The sequence below is a fragment of the Coptis chinensis genome, chromosome 3 (assembly GCF_015680905.1).
Source record: "Coptis chinensis isolate HL-2020 chromosome 3, ASM1568090v1, whole genome shotgun sequence".
In the NCBI taxonomy this organism is placed as follows: Eukaryota; Viridiplantae; Streptophyta; class Magnoliopsida; order Ranunculales; family Ranunculaceae; genus Coptis; species Coptis chinensis.
In genome coordinates this window covers 2,765,332-2,784,340 of record NC_141458.1, presented here as the reverse complement: position 1 = coordinate 2,784,340, position 19,009 = coordinate 2,765,332, and positions in this window count along the sequence as shown.

Here is a 19,009-nt window from a genome sequence, read left to right as displayed (position 1 = left end):
AAACGTTCAAAACTTTGAGAATCAAAGTTTTGTTTTTACCTGTTTTAAATTTTGTCTTTTACCTTATTAAGGTTTCGTCCTTTAGCCAATTTCAATTCAAACCACCTGGTTTGAATTGGTACGTGTCTTCTCTTGCGAGGTGGCACCAAATTTAAACCATCACTTGCCACCTGCCTATGCTGACTCGTCATGCCTTTTGGGCCCGCAGAGTGGGTCCACTTAATGTGTCCAAGGGCGGCATTTTTTTTGCATTTTTACTTTTCGTTTTTAGAGTTAAAATTAGCCGGTCGCTATGGCGGCTTCACTAGCCAACGCGTCGGCATCTAGATTTATCAAATTTGAGCTTCGAAGTTTGTTTTGCTTCTTTATATGTGGACCCGCTTCTGCCCCGGTTTTGTTCTTTTTGGAAACTTTGGCTCTAGTCGGGCTTTGTTGGGCTTCACGGGATTGAGTGGAAACTTCAAATATTCCAAGTATTCCCCGCACTTCAATGCATGTTTTATCATTATATTCATTTTAATTGCGGAAACCCGCAAAGTAATCTAAAAATATAATTATTACATGATTATTAAACACATAATCGACCAAAATGCTATGTCTCTCGGGGTTTAATATTACAGTTTTGGGCGCTTATCAGTGGGCTTCCATATTTTCCCTTTCTTTATGTATATTTACTTTTCCTATCAATTTTTTTTCTTACTTGTGCAATATACCCTTCTTGATTCACTTGTTTTTAATTTTATATGCTAGTCATAGTGGAATGACGACTTCATGATATGATGTAGGTGCATGGATCGATTAACAGATGAATATATAACAGCTAGGTTTTTTGGTGTTGGAAGTGCGCACAACAAGCTAAGATATTGCTAGGATAGCGTTGGCGTCATGTAGTTTTTTTTTTGTTTTTTTGCTTTAATTTATTGTGATTATTTTGGTATTGGAATGACTTATTTTGTTGGGAGTCAAACTAGATAATAGATACTAGGTTTGATCCATGAAATCAATAGAAGTTAATTGTTTTGAATGTCATTTCTTTTTTCCTAAGTGGATGTTGTTTCCATATCATAAAGCAAGTTAAAGTGATTTTGGTTGTGATGTTATGATAAATGTATGTGGATGTTGTTTCTATCACAAAGCAGGTTAATGGGATTTTGGTTATGACGTATAGGATGCAGGTTCAAAAATGAATACGATCGAATACAAAAATGAGAAAATATTTAAAAAAACAAATTATTTTCATTTGTCTCACTTTTGAAAAAAGTGACATAATATCTAATAAAAATGACACAACTGACCACTCTTATGTGTTGCTTTTGACGTACTTGTGCCATGCTCTGGTCCAAAAGTGACACAACTAGTATGCTTAATGTGTCACTTTTGACGTACTTATGTCTCGCTCTGGTCCAAAAGTGACACAACTAGTATATTTAATGTGTCACTTTTGACGTACTTATGTCTCGCTCTGGCCCAAAAGTTACACAACTAGTATACTTAATGTGTCACTTTTGACGTATTTATGTCTCGCTCTGGTCTAAAAGTGACATAACTAGTATACTTAATGTGTCACTTTTGACGTACTTATGTCTCGCTCTGGTCCAAAGTGACATAGCTAGTGTACTTAATGTGTCACTTTTGACGTAGTTATGTCTCACTCTGGTCCAAAAGTGACACAACTAGTGTACTTAATGTGTCACTTTTGACGTACTTATGTCTCACTTTAATTCAAAAGTGACACAACTAGTATACTTAATGTGTCACTTTTCACGAAATTATGTCCCACTCTGGTCCAAAAGGGATACAATTAGTGTTACTTTTGAGAAGCACTGTGACACTATTTCTTAAAAGTGACACAAGAGGCTATTCTTAAGTGTCATTTTATTAACAAAAAGTGACACATCTAGTAAGGCTTTTGTGTCACTTTTGGTAAAACTTTATGTATCGGGGGCTGTTAGGTCACTTCAGAATTAGTTTCAAAAGTGAGACAAGTAACTTCTTGTGTCACTTAAAAAGTGACACAAAAAGCCCTTCCTTTAGTAGTCATACACTTCCTAAGAGAAAAAGTTAAAGTTCTTGGAGCCCTCATTTATGTTATAGATTTATATATAGCGAGATAATAGTTGCACACTATTAATTGTTTTTTTTTTTTTTATCAATCATGTTCTACGGGCTGGCAGCAGACCCATGCCGTATAACAATATGATGGAATTAACAATGAGTAAGTAATTTTAGTCACTTCACTATATGATATAATTTAAGGACATTCCCCCATTAATTAAAGCTAATGGAGCATCTTATCTTCTTGTCTTGCAGGTGCCTATATTTTTAATGCACACATCTGTGTTTATGTCAGGACTTGCATTCTCAATTTACTTTTCTTGGAGACTTGCCTTAGTAGCCCTTCCTTTGATGATTCTACTAATCATTCCGGGACTGATCTATGGGAAGTACCTGATCTATTTATCTAAGAAATTCTACAAAGAATATAGTAAAGCAAATACCATTGTCAAACAAGCGCTAAGTTCAATCAAGACTGTCTATTCATTCACTGCAGAGAGGAGGATTGTGGAGAGGTACTCGGTGACATTGGATAGAAACGTGAAAGCCGGAATTAAAGCGGGGGGTTGCAAAAGGGCTAGCTGTTGGGAGCACTGGTCTTTCATTTGCAATATGGGCTTTTCTTGCTTGGTATGGAAGTCATTTGGTTATGTATAAAGGAGAAAGTGGGGGGAAGGATTTATGCAGCTGGGATTACCTTTGTCTTGAGCGGATTGTACATAGTTCTATTCCATCATTGAACCTTGCATTTTCATATTTGTTTCTTGGTATGTCTGCTTTAATAAAAATCTAATTATTAGTAGACAATACTGGAGAAAGTGTTATCTATATAGTCATAGTTACTGGTGATGGGTTTAGTAGTTGCATGGAAGCTTGCTCAAGAAACATGCCCACATCCCTTTCAAACTCCAGAGGCCAGCCTCGACTTCTAATTAAATCATCAAATGTTTTCACTGAACCAACATCAACGTCTAAATCAGAGAATATTGTTTCTAGGTAGTGCCAAAGGCGCGTCGAGTTCGTCAGTGCTGTACGGCACGAACAAACCCTAGGCAGCGCCGAAGGTGCGTTGGGGTCTTCAGTGCCGTTTGGCACGGGCAAACCCTAGTCCAAGACAAAGATAACCAATAAAACCAACTAAAACGTCAATAGCCCCAAATCCCCAATTCTTTGATGGCCTCTCACTTTTAGTCTACTAATTCTTAATACTGCCAAATTTGCCAATCCTTTATTTTTTCTTTTTTCTTTTTTTACCAAAGTGCCATTATGCCTTATATTTATCAAATAAATGAATTTTTTCTTTTGCCTACCCCAACATCTAAAATTGCCGATGATTTTATCTAATATCTCATTCTACCAAACTGCTCCGGTCATTTTTATCAAATTAGCTAACCCTTATATCTTTTGGCCAACCCCTTTATATTTTGATATATTCAAATTATTTCCAATACCCAATTTAAACCGATTACCATTGGTATTCTCACAAACTGAGTTTCACCAAACCTAAACAATTTCCTCAAAAATAAAAAATAAAATAAAATATCAACCCAATCTATTTGCCTGCCAGTTCAATAATATCCTACCAATAACTCTTACTTACTTTACCAATCAATTTAATAAAAAACCTACCACTTTAAAAAAAAAAAAAAAAAAAAAAAATTTTTGTTACATGGGTCTTGCCATGTAACAAAGAGAGGGCGATGTTTCGACCCTCACAAATGTGGTCCAATAAAAGTCCAATTCAATACAAACTCACACTCAGAGCCCACGCTCAGAACCACCCTACTTACTTACTTACAATAAAGTCCATGCTCAGAGCCCAAAAAGCCCACGCTCAGAGCCCATGCTCAGAGCTTATTTATAATAAAGTCCACACTCAGGGCCCATTTTCAAAGCCTATGCTCAAAGCCTACATATCTACACGTAAAATCAATATCAATTGCGCACATGTTTTGCGAGTCAAGCAACTTCCACAACTTCGTTCACATTCAAGATTCACTTCCATCAACTTCATATCGTGTGACAGTTCTCCCGTAAGTTCTCCAACTTCATCCCACGATTAGAATATTGGAAAACGAGAAAGTAACTATCACCAATCCTACCTATAAAATCCAACCTTCGTCATTCTCCAGAACTACGCCATCAAGACTTGATCCCAAGCAATACATTTGGGTACGTAGGCAACTTCACACTGAAGTCCAGTCTCATATTTCCCCAACAACCATCTCATTCACCATCTCCAAAAACATTACTTTTGACCCTCAACTGGTGTGTTTTGACCAATCTTGCTGAAACACTTCCCATACTGGAGATATCTCTAGGTATAAAAAATGAATATTTGATTCGAATGTGAAGGTGTAGATTCAAAGTGATAGAGGTTGTAAGGCTTAATGATGAAGCAATCTGGATTGTTGGTTAAATTTGTACCATTCTAAACAACTTTTGACAAGGACATGGGCTCCTACATATGTTTAACACTTTAACGAAATAAATTGTGAAGATCTATAAACAAGCACAGAAGTTATTCTTAAACAAAAATCTTGTCACTATTGACATAAATAAATTATGAAGTTAAGAATAACACCCCAAAACTTTGAGTTCTTGGTCGACAATGATTGATGTTTTCAAAAAGAGAATCCTATGATTGCTGAAATTCTGTTTTGAATTCTAATCGAAGTTTTGTTTTGAAATAGCCCTCAGTATTATTGATGCTATTATTTGTTTAATGGTTGGATAAAGAGTGATTGATATTATGGTTAATTATTTATTTTGCACAAGGACTTGATTTAATATGGTAGCCAACTAGCCATGATTCTTTGGTTGCACATGCTTGTATTGTGGACTGCTCCTCTGTGATGCATGTTATGATCAGCTCAAAGTTGAAACATATTTTCTTACGAATGCTCAAATTTTGGGAAAATGCTCAATGTATGTGTGATATTGTTTTCCGATACCTAAGGTCAAGCAGTTGATTTGTTGAATTTCAGGTTTCTTTGAGTTTTATCATGTGGTAAGATGGTTTTACTAAGGGGGTGTTTGTTTTTCCTACTTATAAGTGCCCTACTTATAAGTGCTACTTATAAGTAGGTCCTAAAACCTGTTTGTTTTTTGCTACTTATAAGTACTTATAAGTGGTAGGGGTATTTGTTTTTTCAAGCACTTATAAGTGGTGACATTACAATTTTACCCATATTTTAATAACACATGTACTTTCTTGTCGAAGTTAATGACGATCATATAAGAAATCAATTTAATAGAAGTAGAAATAAATTTATATAGACCATGTATTAAACAATTTACAATAGACATATTGTTTATCTCTATTAGTAAAATACATCATAATTAACCTGGCCTTTTAAATTAGACCAGCCTTTTTTCTACCACCTAATACCCTTGATTAGATATTAAAATAAAATATTCAATGCCTTTAAAAAGGACTATTCCGTCATTTCGACTTTTATTTCCATTTATACCCTTAAGTTATAACACACTCACAAAGGAGTTTCGTGTAAATTCAGGTTGAAAACCAAATGCACGCACTATATGACTATATGAATTGTACGCCTATATTTATTAGTCATAAATTAAGACTTAAATTACCATAAATATACTAATTCTTTCTTTTTCGCCTCCCTCTCAATCTCTACGATTCCGCCTTTTATTCTTGCAGATATGCACCATGTTAAAAAGAAACACGAGGGGCGCCAAGGATCTACTTGGTTCGTGCTATTTGTTAGCAACCATTCAAAGTTGCCAACACGGTTCTTTTCAATGGTTTGGAGATTTTTAAAATTTATTTAGGCGGTTCTTTTGAATTTTTAGTTTATTTAGTTCTAAACCTCATTTTCCTTTCCCTCCTTTTGTTCCCTCTTTTGTTGCAAAGTGGATGTACTTGATTCCTCTTGGTTTGATAGTGATGAACGGCTTCACCCAAGCTATGACCTTGCCCGAGGAACAGTCGGGCAACCGTGACTCCCAAACTCAAAGAATCCACATCACGGGTTCTCACTGTAAGAAGAAGATGAAAGGTTAGTCGCTATTTTCTTCCGACATTTAAAAATTGTAAGTTGTGGCTACGATTGGCTATCCTCTTAGTGGATCATGAAACCGGTGTCTTTGTGTGCTACATGGTTTTGTAGTCGATTAGTGAAACTTATGGTTTGAAATTTTGAATTAAGTACTCGGATCACATCCGTGGTCTTTTGTATTGTCCGATATACCACGCCTATTTCGCTTCCTAATTTTTGTCGACCGGATGTTAACATAGGTATAATACTTTCTTTCGTGGTTATCCACCGAGATTGTGAAGAAGATGCCAAAAAGGATCTCATTTGAAGAGGTGCATGTCATTCTTTTCTACCATTTACTGAATTGTTTGGGATAAATGTTGGGCTCTCATTCATATGATCCGACGATTGCTTTTTATCGTTAATCGTGTTCCATGTAACGAATGATCATCTCGATGAGATTTTTTAGAGTTTCATGGTACTATAGCCGATAATATTGTTTTAATAAGAATTTCCATCTCGGTGTGGAGGTTACAAGCGACTCTTGGTGAACAAGCGTAAATCACTAAATATAGCCGCAAAGCATATGAAAGACTTCAAACGGTTGCCCGAGGAACAAGTCAGGCAACCGGACTCCCAAACTCGGCATCCACATCACGGTTTCTCACGTAAGAAGAAGATGAAAGGTTAGTTTGCTATTTTCTTCCTCGACATTTATAAATTGTAAGTTGTGGCTACGATTGGCTATCCTCTTAGTGGATCATGAAACTGGTGCACTTAACTCGGAATGGGATGTTGAGATATACAGTATTGTCCCACTTCGAACATTTAAAGCCTCACATGTAGTATATAGTTATATACAGTATTTGTTTTTGTTTTTGTTGTTTTTTTCTTTTCAAATATTATCAAACCTAGATTGTATCACTATCGTTTTATTGTTTAGTTCTAGATTGTATCACTATCAAACAGAACAATAATTTCCATGTTTGGTTTTTCAGATCTTGACAAAGGCTCACTTTTTCTTATTCAGATTATTTTGCTTACTAGAAGGTCTGAAAGAACGTGAGCTCTGTGTTTTCTTCCATAACAATCATTTCAGCACCATGTTCAAGGTTACTTATTGCTTCTTGAGCTTTTGTTTTTGTCTTTAAACAATTATTATTGCTCTTTTGCAGCATACCGGCTATAGTTTCCATTGTTGAGTTCTTTATTCTTCTTTTTCTCTTCTTTTCTTCCTGACAGATATATGAAATAATCTATAAGGATTAACTGTATGGATTTTTTGGTCTATAGTTACATAAGTTTCAGATTTAACTGTATTTTTGTGAATATGAATCATCCATGGAGAAAACTGGATTGTTTGGTGTTTTTAATTGTGAAATGTGTCCTTGATAATGACTTGGCCTATATATATATCTATTAGAGCTGAACAATTTTTTTTTTTTTTAATCTAAGTAGGCATACTGCCTATACCGACAAAACAAGTTGGATGAAGCTCTGGAGTGTATGCAAAGTCAGGAGCAAACATCTGCTACTATGTTGTTAGAGACTCAGGTTCTATTTCGTTTAGGAAGAATGGATGCGTGTATGGATGTCTATCAAAGACTTCGAAGTTTTAAGATCGTGTCTTTAGAAGTCAACATTGTTGCATGTTTGGTATCCGCTGGAAGAGCATCTGAAGTTCAAGGAATGATGGATTCACTTAAGGTCAAAGCAGATAGAAGCTTTGAAATTTTGGGATACACATCTTGCTTGCTCTTTTGGTTCAACAGATGAAATACACGAGGCAAAAACATTGTTGCTTTACCGCTTAGGTTACCTTGAGGATCTGCCAGGTGGTGGTGTGTGTGTGTCAACCGGTGTGATGTGTGGTGGTGGTGGTGTGTGGACCGGTAGTGGATCGGTGGTGGTGTGTGTGTCAAACCGGTGGTGACTAGCGTGTGTGGTGGTGGTGTGTGTAGTGCCCGGTGGTGGTGTGTGTGGACCGGTAGTGACCGGTGGTGTGTAATGTCTGCTGTTGCTGTTGGGTGTTGTTGCTCATTCTTTGATGTTATCATTGGAGTCTTTCTTCGCTGCTCCGCTTGGGTGTTAATTTAAATGTGTACAATACAACAACAACAAAGAGCCCATGTGTGGTAGCAGCATCAACAATTCAATCTGCAGCGGCTGGTACATATTTACTTTAGAAGCTTATAATTTTAATAGTGCATGGCTATTCGATTTCCCCACGAGTATGCACCAGTCGTGAATGCTCTTCGGAAGAACCCCCATGCATGGCTTGATTTCATGATGAAGTAAGTTTTTATGATGCTAATCATGTTATCTACTTATCTATAACCACAAAGTTTATTGATTTGTTAATAAAAATCTCAGACCCCTAGGCTGGTGGTCATTAGAATATAACAAAAACATTATAAGTGCCTCAAAGGCTTGGAACCACAGCCTGAATGCTCCACTAAGGTTTGTGTTAAGTGCGCATCAAACCACAGCCTGTTGAATGTCTGGCATCTAAAGATGATCTCATCTTCATAGAACTAATCATGGCAAACTATGTGAACGTGTCAAAATTTCTAGTCAGAACTTCAAGTCATAATCAAAATCATAAAAGAGCACCTGCGCAACCACGATGAGGAGGCATTAAGAGCCATCGATCTTACGTTCAACAACACCTCTAATATCTAGTGGCTTCACTATGAGTGTTTTCTTAAGTTGAAATTATTAAATAATGCCTATCCGCACATGTGGTTTTGGCAATGGATTTTAAATGGCATCGAACAAACTTGAAACCCACAAAACAAGATCTTGTGACCTTGAATGAGAGGTCAGTAGATTTCGGTGCACCTGCTCTTTCTCTATACCTTAAAGAGAAACCAAGATATGTTTAGTTGACTTGGTATTGTACCTGTATTTTGGTGTTGTCTATTTTCTTCACCGCTCTTATTGTCACACAGCCGAGAATCCGCGAACTTGGAGGGAAGATATATGAGATGATGGGCATGGCACTTTCGGCAAGTGGGCAACCCCGCAGTTGAAGTTCGGGAACCAAGAAGTCATATTGGAGGAAGTCGAGCCGTATGCGGTTGAGGTTGCAGAAGTTGTTGAGCCCAAGAAGGCGGTGGTCGAAAATGATTTAAGAAGAATGACATTCCCTATTGACGGATATGATGTCTATCAAACAGAGAAGTGTCATTGATAGTCTACATGATTTATTGGTGATGATATGTTTAGGTTGGCTTTAGTATGATCATTGGTAGCAATGAACTGTAATAGTTTCTTTCGAATCAAACTTATGTATTGAAAAATTAAGGAGTATTTGTTAGGAGCCGTACAAAAGATATGCCATGGAGTATCGAATTCGGTCCATCTCTAATCATTGTGATTATCCTATCTAATACGTCAAGCTTTTTATCTATTTAGCTTACTCTCACGTTAGTGGTGTACTTGCGAAAGTTCGTTTCTTGCTACTTCATTGATGATTTTGTAGATAGGTAAATGGACTATATGCCCTTTCACCCATCTTCCGGACTTATCTTAGATATGGATGGGTAAGTTTGAACGCAGAAAATCAAGTTTGCTAGCATTTGTTTCCAGTCACATCGTCAATCATCCAGATTAAGGATAAATATCCGAAAAGAGCATTGCAAGATTAAGCCACTAGGTCATTTTCAAAATTTACTATTATCAATACCACAAGACCATCAAAGAACTGAAAACAAGTAGATTACCCTCTTCACCGGGCATTGACAAAACGCGTGAGTTAGTGGCTATGGTGATGATGGATACTTTTCACGAGTACCTAATGATTTCACCTTAAGAGAGCGAGATGAGTTATTTCCGAACCGGATAATGCCGGTGACTCCATGGCATTTGATTGAAGAACTTGAGCAAATATTTGGTTTGACAATTTTCGCATTATTTACAAAGAAATCTCTTCTCCCTTTAGTCGGTTAAGCTAATAGTCCCGTTTGGGTAGCTAGAGGCGGGTAGGGGCCCCCCAAGGGGAGATGTACAATGTCATCAAGTAGAAGAGAATGACTAAGCAGAACTTCGGGAAGGCAAATCGAACCGATAACATAATTTGATAGTTCAAAGATCACTTGGCATCAAGAAGGTCATATCTCCATCTTGCAAGAAAGTCGGATTGGTGTTAAGCATCTGCAGCAGGATGACAAATCCATGATAAGAATTCGTTCTCATGTCATCCAAAGTTTGCTGTAGATCATTCCGTTGGTCGGAGTTATAGGTTGTGATTCAAACAGTAAAAATAGTGCAAGGAAAATGAAGTATGAAGCGCCCATTTGGTTGCAACCAAATATTTCACAAATGTTCTGGCAGAGTTGTGCAATTTTGATACACCTGAAATAGTTATCTGCCTGAAGGAATGAAACTGTATTCATAATATGGGATATGGATATTGTTAACGTTCTTGACAGCTATGGATGCTTGGGGCAGGTTACCAGTGAGTCATTGTTTCTTATTATTTCATACTTTTGATCATACGCTCTGATTAGAATAAGTATTCTTATCTTCATCTTCTTACCTTCTCTATACCAAGGCAAACCCATGTATCCACTTCAACAGGGAGGGAAGCCTATTCACTGTTTTTTTGCAAATCACAATGCAATAAAAATATTGAATGGTTCTCAGTACATATTGACCCCATTCCTCGAAAGCATGGCCCATGAGTTGCAGATCATGGTATCCATTAGTTTTTAAAATGTTCATATGGAAGGGTAGGTTATGTATATACATTCCCATTGGAGGATGGTGTTCTGTTTGGACTCCAACAAAGCTATTTTAAGGAGATTATGTTAACCTTTTTAGTCATGGTCTATAACCCAACATTTTTATTCATTTTTGTTATTACTTCGACCTTGATCTTTAATTATGGTTTTGTTCTCTTTATATACCTCTGCTATCTTCAATGCAGTGCAAAATCTAAAAGCCGGTTTACTCTAATGACTCATTTTACGGTGTACCAATGCCTCGTGGTGTTATCCATGTTTTGTGGAGATACCTTAAGTTGGAATAAGGGGCTTTTAAGGATCCTATTTTTCTCAGATTTCTTTCATTTCGTTATTTCACACCAATAGGCACTCGCTATCTTTTTAACATGTACAGAAGATATAGTGTTAAACATTGGTGGGCTCTTTCAGAAGGTTTGAATAAAGCGTAAAACATGTTTGGACTATACAACATATCCTTCAACCCCCAACTATAGCATCTCTGTTACCACTAAAAGATCTATTTTTGGGATATGATGCTCCTCTATCCTTCTTCACATGTAGTCTAGAAATTTTGAGTGGTGCATCGTACCTTCAGTGTTCCTAATTCTTGCAAGCATGCTTGCTTAATGACCAAATGATTGTAAACTTCGAATAAAACAACAATTTTGTATATCGCCATACAAGGTTTTAGTGTTTTTTATATTTGGGATTGGTGCCATTGCTTTGGCAAGTAAAATAGTTAACATAATGGATCGTGGTGATCAAATATACAAATTTGTGCTTCTACCGTAAACGCTACTCCAAGTGCCATATTACTTGGTGGGAGCATTTGCCATCTTGAAGTGGTATGCGGTTTTTAGGCTTCTTCCCTTCTCTTCCGACCAACATATCTTTGTCATTTTTCTCTTACCATGTATATCGCTATTTTCTTTAATTTCTTTGTCATGTATTTGAGATACACAAGGAAGATTTTGTTTAAATATTCAAATTTTTGTTATCTCTACGTTATCCAAAGATGTGTCATCATGTCAACATATCGATATTAAGAAATACCGTGAGCAAACGTCTTCCTCAAAATACTCAAATAGAAACAATAACTCAAAACCACCTTACAGTTCACGCCAACGAAATGCGTCCCAAAAGGCTAGTTATGATAATCATGAAGTCTTTATTGGAAAGACATTAACTTCTTTTCATTTGCATCAACTCATTTGCTATTTGGTTAGTTATGTAATTTTATATGTATCCATGGGTAGTTATGTAATTTTATGTCTAATCCCAACTTATAAGTTGGCGTAAGTAGGATTTTATCGCTTATAACTTTTGGCCCTACTTATAAGTATTTTTGACTGTTGGTTACTTATAAGTCGGAAAAAACAAACGGGTAAAAACAAGTGGTCCACCACTTAAGGTCTAGCACTTATAAGTAGGAAAAACAAACACCCCTTAAGCTTCCTTTCTGTACCGCGAGGTCTCTTCCGCTAAACAAAAGAGAAGAACTTGAACACTTTCTTTTTTTAAGCATACCTTCTGTAATATTGGTCTCTCTGTTAATTTTTTTATCTTGTATTTCCTTTACTCTCCATTATCTTGGTTTCGCTAGGTGCCAAATTGTCAGTGTTGACAGATATTGTCCATAGCAGAACATGACAAATGTCACTTTTATGTTCATAATCATTTGGCAAGCCTTTACTGGCGGTTCTGGGAGAATCAACGGCAAGCTCGCACCTTGGGGTCCAGTTGGGTAGATCTAACTCCTTTGTCTAAATCTGTTGGGAGATTGACCAGATCTGTGTTTTGCGGGTGGATTGAACAAGGAGTAACATTCAGAAGCATCGTCGGCCAAGTTCAGGTTGTTTGACGTGGGATCAGGTTATCTGACATCGGCGTGACTTGGCAAGGAAGAGAGGCAACGGAAGGGATAATGGCTGCATAGGAGAAGGACAGAGTCTGCAGGGGAGAACTTTGTTCGGGTGGCTAATCCGAACTTCTCCCCAGGCGTACATTATTGTTGTAATTGAGGTTTTCTTGGGGTATCATTCTAACCACGGCGTACATGTAATTTTTTTTTTGTACTTGGGTGGGCTGGGATATCTGGAGAATTAGCTACTTGCTGATCATACATATGGAATCTTCTCCATGCCTCTTATCTATTTTTTTTTAAAATGTTCATAACCATTTCGCACTTTTGATTTCCTGTTTCTCAATACTAGATATTTCGATAAGATGTCATCCTCATTTACTCTGCAACAAGGGCTTCAGGTACCTCATGCAATGGGATCCATGGACCTTTTCTGGCATCAGTTGCTTGATGGTGAGATTTAAACTTGAATAGTCGTAGGTTTTCTTTGATGGGTTCCCTTTGCTGTAGATGTGAAGAAGTAGGCAAGTTTTATTAGAGGTAACATTAAGAGCATGACCCATGGGATTGTGTAAACCACTTTTAGTGTAAATTTAGGGTGGTCCACTATGGAATGGAATGGAATGGAAAGGAAATAATTTTAAATGGTATGTGTTTGGTAAACTGGGGAAAGGAAAGTAAAAACTAGGGAAAGGAATAATCATGTTTATTTCTGCAAAAAGCTATGGAAATAATAATTGTATTGTTGAGTGGAGTGTATTAGTAGTAAGTTCCTATTTATCTATTTCCTTTCCTTTCCTTTCCACAAAAATTTCGGGGTTAAATTAAAAGACACAAAAACTTTTCCATTTGTTTCCATATGGAAAGTTCCCATTTCCTTTCTATGGGTAAACAAACGCCTTAAAAACTATGGAAAAGGTGGACCACTCTTATTTTCCTTTCCTTTCCATAGTGTTTCCTTTCCTTTCCATCATAACAAACACACCCTAAACATCCAACTCAAAAATTTCTCTACCAATTGGAGGTGGGTAAAAACACTTTTCAGTTTCAAAATGTGTAAACACTTTTAAAAATGAAAATAATTTTACACATTTTTAAACTCAATTAGTTCTAACTACCCACTACTTCAAAAATGGGACTCCAAAAATTTTGCATTCTCATTATATTAAACCAATGGAAAGCCAACACTATTTATTTTTACACATTTTGCAAAAAAAATTTATTGGTTCACTAAAAAAGTAAAAAATAGGACTCCAAAAGTTTTGCATTCTCATTATATTAAACCAATGGAAAGTCAACACTATTTATTTTTACACATTTTGCAAAATGTTTTTATTAGTTTACTATTAGATGTGTTTTTTTACACATTAAATTCATTGCGTAAATCTATTTTAAAAACACATATGACTCCTATGAAGAGCCTATGTGGCCGTGTAAATTTACACGACCCATTAGTAATATAATGCTCTGACATTGCAATTCAAGTCGCTCAATTGTGAAAACCTTTAGTAGATTGGCATGACCTTGCTCACAAAAAGAATAAAAAGAAGATGATCATGCCCTTGGACCTGGTATGGAGATAGATAGAGACACAGAAAGATTAATGAGTACAAAAACGGTAGAACGATAATTGAAAATTAAGTTTTCCTCAGGATGATATCTCTTGGGAATTCATGGATATATTTTGGACGAAATTAGAACTCTTCTGGAGTCTTTTCTGCATGTAAAACAATTGTGTTAGTCCGAGGTGAATGTAGACATGTAGTAGAAGAAACATTGTGGCATGTAAAACATTGTCATATTTTTTGTCATCAGTCAGGCTCATATGTTGGCCGAGGAACCAATCATATCGTGAAATTTTCCAATCCAAAATCTGCTGTATGACAGTATGTGGTGTCTAACGATCAGGTCCGCGTGATGGTTCAGCTTACTTATGGCCAGGTCAAGTCCTAGGTGCACGAACTCTTTGCTGTTCGTTTATGAAATTATATGTTGAATATAATAAATTAAATAATCCACAAAGAACCAACCAATGGTATTTTCGTGTTTCAATCAGTATAAACGTGAAAAAAAAAACGTAAACCCAACCCACTTTTGAGTGATGACTGACGAGCAGAGACCACTTTCTTCTTAGCTCTAAAACCCTCTTAAAACCCTACCAAAACAAAACTATTGAACCATGGACTGATCGATGGTGCTCGATTAAAAGTTCAGTCAGGTTTGCCATGATGTTGTTATCCATATTATCATTTCCGTTTTTAACTGTCTACGTATATTTACTAATTACTATACTCATTATGGAGATCTCTCGAGTCTTCCTTGACAAACAAGTAGGCTATATTTTTACAACATTGTGTTCTCAAGTGGTGTAAATCTTGACATAAACTTGTGCTCCAACCCATCCAGCTCCTACTGTAACCACCAGACCAACTTTTCCGGCTTCTACTATTATTACCACCAAAAGAGAGAGAAATCTGGATGCTCCTGTATCTATCACCCACTCTGTATCCTAACATGAAGTACTAAGACATCACACACCACAATCTGACACAATTTCCACTAGATCATCATTGACTTGTGCAATAGTATTTCTGCCTGTGTTTCCGTTCCTCTGTACAATGTCTTTATGTACACAGTTATTCTTCTCATCCATCTTCAGCTAGTGTTCTGCACTCATACCTGAAGTGACCCTTGGTAGCACAATAGTAACATTGCATCTCTGCCTTAGAAATTCTAGCTTCACCCTTAGATTTGCTTCTGTCATCACCTCTAGAATGAGATGGTTTTCTACTCTTACCTCTCCTCCGCTTCTCTGTGACAAGGATCTCTGAGTGAGAGGAGTTACTTCGTGAACCCCTTCTTGTCTCCTCATTCAACAATGCCCCGGTCGCCATCTCCATAGAAATAATTTCATCCTTGGCGGCTCCGTTTAGAGAAACTGCTAACGTCTCCCAATTGTCGGGTAGAGAGGTTAATAGGAACAAAACCTCAACTTCGTCTCCTATATTAATCTTCATCAAATGCAACTGATTGATAGTATTATGTACTTCATTAAGATACTCAGACATTGAAGAACCTTTTTTGTACTTCGTGTTGGCAAACTTCTTAATGAGTAGTACTTTGTTTCCGGCAGATTTCCTCTCATAGAGGTCTTCGAGTTTCTTCCACAAGCCAAAAGCAGTAGTCTCTTGGGATACATGGTAAAAGATACTGTCGTCAATCCACTGTCTAATGTACCCTATTGTTTTTCTGTAAAGCTTGCTCCACTCAACCAAAGAAATCGCTTCCGGTTTTTTTCCTCCATTTTCAATGGATTGTGTCAAGTCCTTGCAATATAGCAAGTCTTCCATCTTAGCTTTCCAAATGGTGTAGTTTGTTCTATTCAGACTCATCATGCGAGTGTTTACGGAATGGTCAATCTCTACAAGTTATTTCAATTCAAACATTCTCTCAGGAATTTTGTCAAACACCTTCCGGGCAAGGTTTGAATAACAACCTAGATTAATCTAACCTGGCTCTGATACCACTTGTTGGGGAATAACGATATTAATCGATCCCCACTACACAGATAACTTATATTTGAACCAACAACAATCTCCAGACAAGTTATAAATATTCACTACAACCAACCTAACATGCCCAACTCTCTAAACAACTATTAACAACAGATAATAATGTAAAGAAGTAAAACGCATATCACAACACAAAGATGTATCGTGGTTCGGCCAATGGTGTCTACTTCCACAAGAGTTAATCTTTTTATAAAGTAGGAAAGAAGATTACAATAACTCCTTTCAGTCTCTCACTTTACCAGATCACTCCTCTCTCTTTACAGGCTTGTCTCTCTGTAAAGGTTATCTCTTAATCTTGATTGCTTTCAAGATTGAGTTTTTTCTTTCTTGTGTTGCCTTGGTTCGTGTTGCTTAGGTTTTCCAAAATCTTGTTTCTGTTTATATAGTAACCCGCAATCTCACGGTTACTGTAGCAAATAGAAACTACGAAAATAGACATGGGCGCGGACGCGCTTTCGGCAAGGCCAATGTCGAGTGCGCGCGCCCTCAACGTACTGTTACTTTTCCACGGCATGGGCACGGGCGTGCCTTAGGCAAGACCAATTTGAGCGTGTACGCGCTCGGACCCCTTCACGCAAACAGAGCTGATTTCTTTTTTCTTCCTCACGTGAGGGATAACTCCAGTACGTCTAATACATTGGAGGAATCGCCATTATGACAACTTCACTATGACAATTTCTTGTAGGGGTGTATTTATAATTTTATATAGCTTATGGTTCAAAGTGGTATTGAGTGTAAACCATGTTAACTTTTTAAGTGCCTGCGCATTTATATGCAACAACTAGTTCGTTTGCCAAAAGTGAAAATCTGAAATTTTACCAAAAAAAAAAAAAAATCTGAAATGATGCATGCATAACCAGCCCATTGTGACACAGGAACCCGTATGTGATAAGGTTCTCTAATGGCCGCCATTACTCGATCTCTCTCAACTTGAGGGGAGTAGGGAAACCCTCTCCCTCGGGGAAAAGCGTCCTTCCACCCTCTCCCCTCACCCAAGCTCTCATTCTCTTACCTCCGCGACTCAAATCACTCAATCATTCCCATCTTCCTTACTCTCTATAACCCCAATTTCTTTGTTTTGTCCAGAACTACAACTTCGGTGTGCTATGAAGAAGAAGAAACGAAAAAAACTCTTCTTTTTTCTCCTTACGTGATGGTAGTTAGTATTCGCCTAAGATCTATAGATCCGACGGCGGTCTAATGAGAGTCTTAGTGAAGGGTTTTGTTCACCCAACCCTTCCCATTTTGGATCTCTCATTTGGTTTCAATATTTTTCGGTTTTGGTTTTGTTTTTGCAGATCTAATATGCTTTACGCCAGATTCAAGTCGATTTCTAAGAGTTTATTGCTTCAAATTCAACATTGGAAACATGTAGTGTTAAGGTTGTGTTCATTGAGTTATCCCTTCATCATTTGTTTGTTCTCAAGTCGAATGTTTCGTTTTCTTTTCTCCGAACGCATACGTGTATTGATGCCTTGGCAAGGATTAATGTCGCCACCACCGCGTTGTAGTGCACTTGGTGGGCGTTTTCTATGGAAAGCGTCAATCGGCAATTAGGACCTTCGGTCTTGGTCTTTGAAGATGCGGTTTGAGATTTGAGCATTGAATGGATCGGAGTGGTGGTAGTAAGGTGGATCTGACTAAAACATCCCATGTTTGTTGGTGGCGGATTAGATGTGATGCGGTTAGGAGAAGTTTACATGGTTGTACAATTAATGTATTTTATGTTATTTGTTCCTTGTAACTTGTTTGGCTTGTGTGCTTGCTGTAATCGTTTTAGTTCATGAATGAAAAGTATTGGTTTATCGAAAAAAAAAAAAAAATAACCAGCCCATTGATTTCTTTGAGTGTGGTGAGCATAGAAAAAATATTTGTCCAGAGGTCCGAAATTCGATGAGAGTTTCAGTTTACGGAGAATCGACAGTGAGATGCGTGACATTCTGACGCTGTACAAGTGTACAATCAGAAAAGTTGAAACTTTGGATCTGCAAAGCTGCAAGTCCCTTGATCTTTATGCTATGTTTGATAATAGCCGTAAAAAATGCAAATTTTGTCACCATTTGCCAATGACAAATTTGTTATTTGTTATGTGACAATTGCTTATGTGACAATTGCAAATAACTTGATTTGCCACTATTTGATAATACTGTTGGTAAATATCATTTGCCCTGATTTGCAACCATTTGCTATGGTTTGATTGTCCAAATTGGCCGCGACAAATATTTCATTTTTTGTACTTTTAAAATATTTAAAATTTAAAAATTATAGCTACTCTTATTTGTAAATTTATTTTATTTATATATGGTTCTATTGAAAAACACAATGTTAATCTCTTAGCTACTACCGTCGTATGCAAGACACAAATTTACTGTGTAGATGGATTTGATAAAACGTTTAAAGTCAAAATCCCAGGTGAATCTCCTTTTGAAGCTTCCAAATCCAAAGTGATAGGTTAATGTAATGGGATAGTTTCAACACTTTAAATCAAAGGTATACACGCATACTGCATGTCTCCAACATTACAAAATTAATTGTCCCTAATTTCTAGTATTTTTCTGAACCGTAATTGAAAAATTTTCAACATTCATGTACTCAGTAGTAAAAAATCTAAAAATCGGCAAAGGTGCTCTTGAGTGTGCAGTTTGTTTAAATGAATTTGAAGATGAAACACTTAAAATCGAGGAGCAAAAGCAATTCTCCCCCCTCCCCCGGCTTGAAAACACTGTTTTAATTCATGCCCTCTAAATTTGCAGTTTTAGCTTCGTTCATTTCACACATTATGCGTTG